Here is a 6000-nt window from a genome sequence, read left to right as displayed (position 1 = left end):
ACAACACAAGCCAAGTGTCTTTATATTGGGGTTGCCAATCCCCCCCTAAGACCAGGCTCTACACACCAAATCAAGGATTTCCCACCCAATGAGTTCTTGCAGGGCTCTTTTTGTAGCAGGAACTCCTTTGCATATTAGGCGACACACCCCTCATGTAGCCAATTCATTCCCTCATGTAGCCAATCCTCCGAGAGCTTACAGTAGCCCCTGTAAGAAGAGCTCTGTAAACTCTTGGAGGATTGGCTACATGAGGGGGCGTGTCGCCTAATATGCAAAGGAGATCCCTGCTACGAAAAGAGCCCTTATTAGCATCACGATCGAGGGGCAGGCCAACAGCTCCGCCTGATAACCAAGGAGCTCTGGCCGCCTGGCATCCGCTGCAGCCTCACGACGACCTCTACCGCCCACCCCACACCAGCGATGGCCGCCCCCCCTCCGAGCAACGGCGGCCGTCAGGATGGGTCACGTGATGTCACGTCCCCCTCTCCCCCCCCGCGCGCGGCCGAGCCTAGGAACGTGACGTGTCGCATTCCCAGAATGCCACGCGGGAGGCTGGGGAGCCGCTGTCCGGCCACTGATGCTGCCGCGGCTGATTAGGCGAGGTAATCCCGATCCCCCCCTCCCCCTTTCCCGAGCACCTAGCGGTTGCCTAGCAACCGGGGCCTGCTACCCACAGAGGGGTGCGGCCCTCCTTCGAGGCCTGGGCGCTGGCGGCGCGTCGCGGGGGGAAGAGGGAGGCGGTGTCTGGGCGCCGTCGTGCCCGTGGCCCACGGGGTGCGTCCGCCTCTCACGTTGCGAGGGGGGGCGGGGGGGAGGTCGCGCTCCACCCGTTCGGGTCTTTGGCCTCGAGAGACGGGGAAGAACGAGGAGACCTTTTCTCCCAGCGGCTGCATTGGTTCCTGGGAAGTCCGTGTGCGCCTTTAAGGACTCTGTCATCGGGAGAAGAGGGCGCTGCCCCCACTCTTGTGGACCGGGGGGGGGGCGTGGGAAAGATTCTCTCCCTGTGGGATCTTTGCCTGCTGTGTAGTCACTCAGCGTCCCGAGAAGCATGCAAGGGCAAAGCTGTCTGGGTGTGTGTGGTTTTTCTTCCCTGGCAGAGTTTTGGCAAATGATGATGATGATGATGATGTCTTGGAAAGGAGTTCTTCTGTATAAAGTGCTTTGGGTACAGATAAAGTCAACTATGGTTGGGAAGGGTGTGTGTGTGTGGGGGGGAGGAATGAACCCCCCCCCATACTCTCTGACCAGGGCAGGGGTCATTTCTTGCGGGAGCGCACGGGAGCGGAGCTCCGGCAGTAAAGAGCCCAGGGCGGGCACATGCAACAAGCCCCGCCCCCTGCTCCCAGCAGCCCTCAGTCAGAGCAAGAAGCAACCAGGTAAGTTGCAGAGCCCCCCCCCCAACAGTCCAGTGGCACCTTTAAGACCAAGTTTTATTCAGGTACAAGCTCTCCCTCCTCTGTGAGGACCGATCTGCATGTCTCCCCCCCCCAATAGCTAGCAATCCAAAACAGTCTAGTTGTTGCCTTCTGACACACTTCCGGTGATGTCAGGGGGTGTGGCATATGCAAATATGTTATGCTAATGAGTTATGCTAATGAGCCCTTGCACCTCTTTTTTCTACGAAATGACCCCTGGACCAGGGTGCATATGGGAAGAATAAAATCTTGGGGATGTAATTGGATTTTTAAAATATTATCTAATCTATCTAATCTATCTATCTATCTAATCTATCTATCTAATCTATCTAATCTATCTAATCTATCTATCTAATCTATCTAATCTATCTATCATCTATCTAATCTATCTATCATCTATCTATCTATCTGCATGGCTGTAGACATTCTGGCCCTCAGCACCTTCCCTCTCCCTGCTCCAGTTTGGTGTGGTGGTGAAGTGCGCGGACTCTAATCTGGGAGAAATGGGTTTGATTCCCCACTCCTCCACTCGCACCTGGCTGGATGACTTTGGGCTGGATGACTTTGGGCAAGCCATAGTTCTGATAAGAGCTGTCCTTGCAAAAGAACAGTTTGTGTCAGAGCTCTCTCAGCCCCACCTACCTCAGGGGCAATGTTCCTTCTAAGCTGTGGAGTCTTGTGAGCAAAAATTGTATGTGAGCTACTGACATTAAAGTTGTGGGCGAACGATTTGGCTGCTGCATGAATTAGTTTGCTCTGGAGCCCTCCTTCCTGAGCCGAGACAAAAATCTGTGAGCTGGAGGCTAAAAAACTGTGAGCTGGCTCACACTAACTCAGCTTAGAGGGAACACTGCTCACAGGGTGTCTGTTGTGGGGAGGGGAAGGGAAAAGGAGTCTGTAAGCCGCTCTGAGACCCCTTTGGGTAGTGAAGGGCGGGGTATAAATCCAATCTCTTCTTCCCGTTTAAAGCTTGGGAATGTTTTTAAAAAATTATTTTTATTAAAATTTTCAAATGTTTTCCAGAGCAATACAAACATAGTCAGTGAGCGACATTAAGAATAGCATTCTAAAAAAAACCAGTTTAATAATACATTTTAAGGTGCCCTTATACTATTGAGTTGAGTAGTGCTAAATACATAGATATTTTGTTCCGGGAGGCAATGTAATGAAAAGGAGTGAGCTGAATAAGTACCGATCTTTGACTATGAAAGGAATGGTCACTGCTTTTTAACTTTATATCAAGAGGTCTTTTTTTCTCTAAAAAGAAGTGATAATTTTTCCGATGGATTGTACAGTTCCCTCTCATTACGGCTCTCGTTGAAGAAGACCATACATTTCTCTAGTAAGAAGTAATCCCAGACTATGGCATACCAAGAGGCAGTTGTGGGTGGGAAATTACGGGTGGAACTTTGGGCAGTTGCTGTGGGCATTGTGATTGAAACTTATTTAAGAGGCTGGCAGACAAACTACCATGTTTTGTCTCCAGTATTGGAGCATGTTTCACAAATGCGCTAATATAGGTTTTACAAGCTGTTCCTCAGTCTTTCATATGTAGATTTTAAAGAGCATGGCATTATTTCAAAGAGCTTTGAGGCTAGTTTTCAGTATAATTTTAGCAGTGTCTCTTTGAAATTACATAATTTCCACTACATGGCAGTTTTCCAAACTGTGTTGTTTGTACTCTTGAAAGTACATAATGGGGACAGGAAGGTATTTCGTTGAGAAACACTCAGTCTACCTCTGATACAGTCTTGTGTGCAAATATTGGCAACCACAGTAGAGATTTTATCATATCCTAAATAATCCCCCCCCCCCATTTTTTGTATTGAACAGTTTACCTATGGGAAACTTGAAAACATGCACGCTGTCTTGAAATATTTTGGTTGAGCCTAATGAAAAGGTATTACATGACTTCTGTTTTTGGAATTCTTTCAGAATTTTTATGGTTTCCAAATGATTCACTGCACCCTTGCTCCACAGATCTTTTCATCTTATTCCCGATCTCTGTTACTGACTGCCAGTGGATTGTGGAATGGAGTCTGTGTTAGTAATCTTAAAAACTGTCAAGAAGGTCAAGTGACAAAAGTGCTTCTTCTACTACTCTTCTTTGAAAATTTCTCTACCAGCAAATGTAGAGTGTAAGAAAATGGTTGCCACAAGAAAGAGAACCTGTCTGTTTTCTAGAATATGTGTTCCCTTTTATTGGGTCTGCCATTGTGTGGCTTTTTACTGAACCTTTGAAAAGGATGTCTCTCCCCTCCGCCTCCATATTCTGGGCAAGGGCTGAAGTTTGGTACAGAATGGATGCTGGATGACCTCCCCTGCCACAGATGTAGCTAGGGTATTCTGGAATGAAGGATGTTTGGTTTTAGCTTCCTTTTAGGATGTATGCAATTTTATTATTGCATGATTATTTTATATGGAGAGCTGCGATGGCTCAAGTGGTTAAGACACTGAACTGCAGGCTGGAAGGGTCAGCAGTTCGAGACCCGAGTGCCACATGACAGAGTGAGCTCCCATCCCTGGTTCCAGCTCCTGCCAACCTAGCAGTTCGAAAGCAAGAAATTGCAAGTAGATAAATAGGGACCACTTCGATGGGAAGGTAACAGCGTTCCGTGTGCCTTGGTGTTTAGTCATGCTGGCCACATGACTACGGCGACGTCTTCGGACAGCACTGGCTCTTCGGCTTGAAAACAGAGATGAGCACCGCAACCCTAGAGTCGGATTCAACTGGCTTTCGAGCAAGGGAAACCTTTACCTTTGCCTAATGTTTTGCAATGCCGGTGACTCTACAGATTTGATCTGAGGGTTGCACCTGTTCCAGTAGTCCTTTTGTTGTTGTTCTTGTTAGGTTTTTGGTGGTCTGAGAGATTTATCCAGAATCTTTGTTAAGAAGTATTTTCATCATTTCAAGGGGAGGGGGAGACACTTGGTCCCTCCCTCGGACTTCCATCCAGCATCTAGCCACAGTTCCAAACCTGAAGAAGAGCAGCTGAAAGAACCATTGAATATTGTTGTTTCTATTGTGCTTGCACATGAAAGCGACAATTCTTTGAATAAAATTGTATTGGTCTTAAAGGTGCCAGTGGTCTCAAACTTTGTTCTGCTGCTTCATACCGGCACGCCTACTTCACCTGAATCTGTCTTCTCTGTGAGACGGTGAGGGTGGGATATAATATTTTTAAACAAATAAAACCTCGAGCTTCTGAAATGAAACTTTACTGGGGCAAGAAGGAACAGAAGCGGAGAGATTGAGCAAATAAGTTTGACAATTTTATAATTGAGGCTACAAGATCCTATCCCCAGCGCTTTCCCATGGATCCTGTTCCATCAGCTCCTGGGCGTTTTATGAGTATCTTAACATTTTTTAGTCTTGAGTAGTTTCTTCATCACAGTTTAGAGTATTTTACAAAAGCCTGTCTGGTGCGCACTGTAAATTGGCTGCCATAAATTATTACTAGTGGTGTCTCCTGCATTATGAATGTTTTAATGAGCTCTTTCTGCTGCCAACATGTTGCAAGTATAGCATCTGCAATGGTTAGGAACAATATCCAGGGCCGAATATATTCTAGCAGTGGCACCATGTTTTGTTTTGTAGAGGAATGATTTTGTACTCATCTGTGTTCACCTTTCTTGTTTTGGATACTGACGGTATAATCCTAAACAGATTTAAATGACTTCAAGGATTGTCCAGTGAGTTACTTTTAAAACTGCTAGATAATGGCCGCATAAGGAGAATTCCTTTTTCTCCAGTCTCCTGGAAGCAGCTGGGCCTGAAAAACGTCTTTGGCTAGTATCACACTGAAAGAAACCCAGAGAAAGACAAATGTGTGGCCTGTTCCCCTCCGCATATAAGAATTCTGGCAAAAAACATTCAAGCAGTTTGATGGTAAGGTTGTATTGCTTTTTTTCCTCCCTTTGGTTACTATTATCTGCAGTACGTAGCGTTTTCTCGAGTAATATGTGCAAAATGGAAGCTTCCTGGTCCAAGGAGTTTACAGTCTAAATTTCAGAAGTGGGGAAGTCAATAGAGAGGGAAGAAGAGAGGGAAAGGCAAGGGTGAATGACCTTAGGTACAACTGTGTGTATTTTGGCTTCCATTTCAGCTTGGGAATGAAGACTCGGCCCACCTAGTAAAGTCAAGTCAAGTCAGCCTTTATTGGGATAAATTATCAGTACCATTTATACATTTAAAACCAGTTAAAACTCATATATACAATTCTAGAAGAACCTTTGGCGCAGCTTTAAAGCCAGGCAGAGAAACTTAGGCACCTTCTCTGTGATGTCCGGACTGAAATCTCTTAAAAGTCTATTCCCCTTAAGTGCATCAGAGCAAGCCCCCATGCTGGTTAAAAGAGAGTGTAAGTAAGTGATCCTTAGGTCCATATACAAATTGCAGTGCAGGAGAACATGCGTGATAGATTCCGCACATTTCATCTGCAAGGGCAGTATCTGGCCAGATGAGAAACCTTGTTAAATCTGCCAAATAAAATGGCGGACGGCATAGCATTACATCTGGCCCACCTATTCATGGGACAAGTGGGTTTTGATGACAAAACTTAAGGAGGAGAGGTAGAACTGGAGT

General features: G+C 46.2%; 1 protein-coding gene across 2 annotated transcripts in view; it reads left to right on the top strand.

The window, feature by feature from the left end:
- Positions 1 to 553: 553 nt before the first annotated feature.
- Positions 554 to 6000, top strand: part of SEC22A (SEC22 homolog A, vesicle trafficking protein) — a 29447-nt gene continuing 24000 nt past the window's right edge. For both annotated transcript variants that reach the window (XM_015413733.1, XM_015413732.1), the window contains exon 1: positions 554 to 602. The gene's annotated coding sequence lies outside the window, so the exon portion shown is untranslated. The remainder of the gene's footprint in view (positions 603 to 6000) is intronic.

Source organism: Gekko japonicus, unplaced genomic scaffold (assembly GCF_001447785.1).
Source record: "Gekko japonicus isolate JY-2015 unplaced genomic scaffold, Gekko_japonicus_V1.1 scaffold659, whole genome shotgun sequence".
Lineage (NCBI taxonomy): Eukaryota > Metazoa > Chordata > Lepidosauria > Squamata > Gekkonidae > Gekko > Gekko japonicus.
This window is presented reverse-complemented; position numbering and strand designations above follow the sequence as displayed.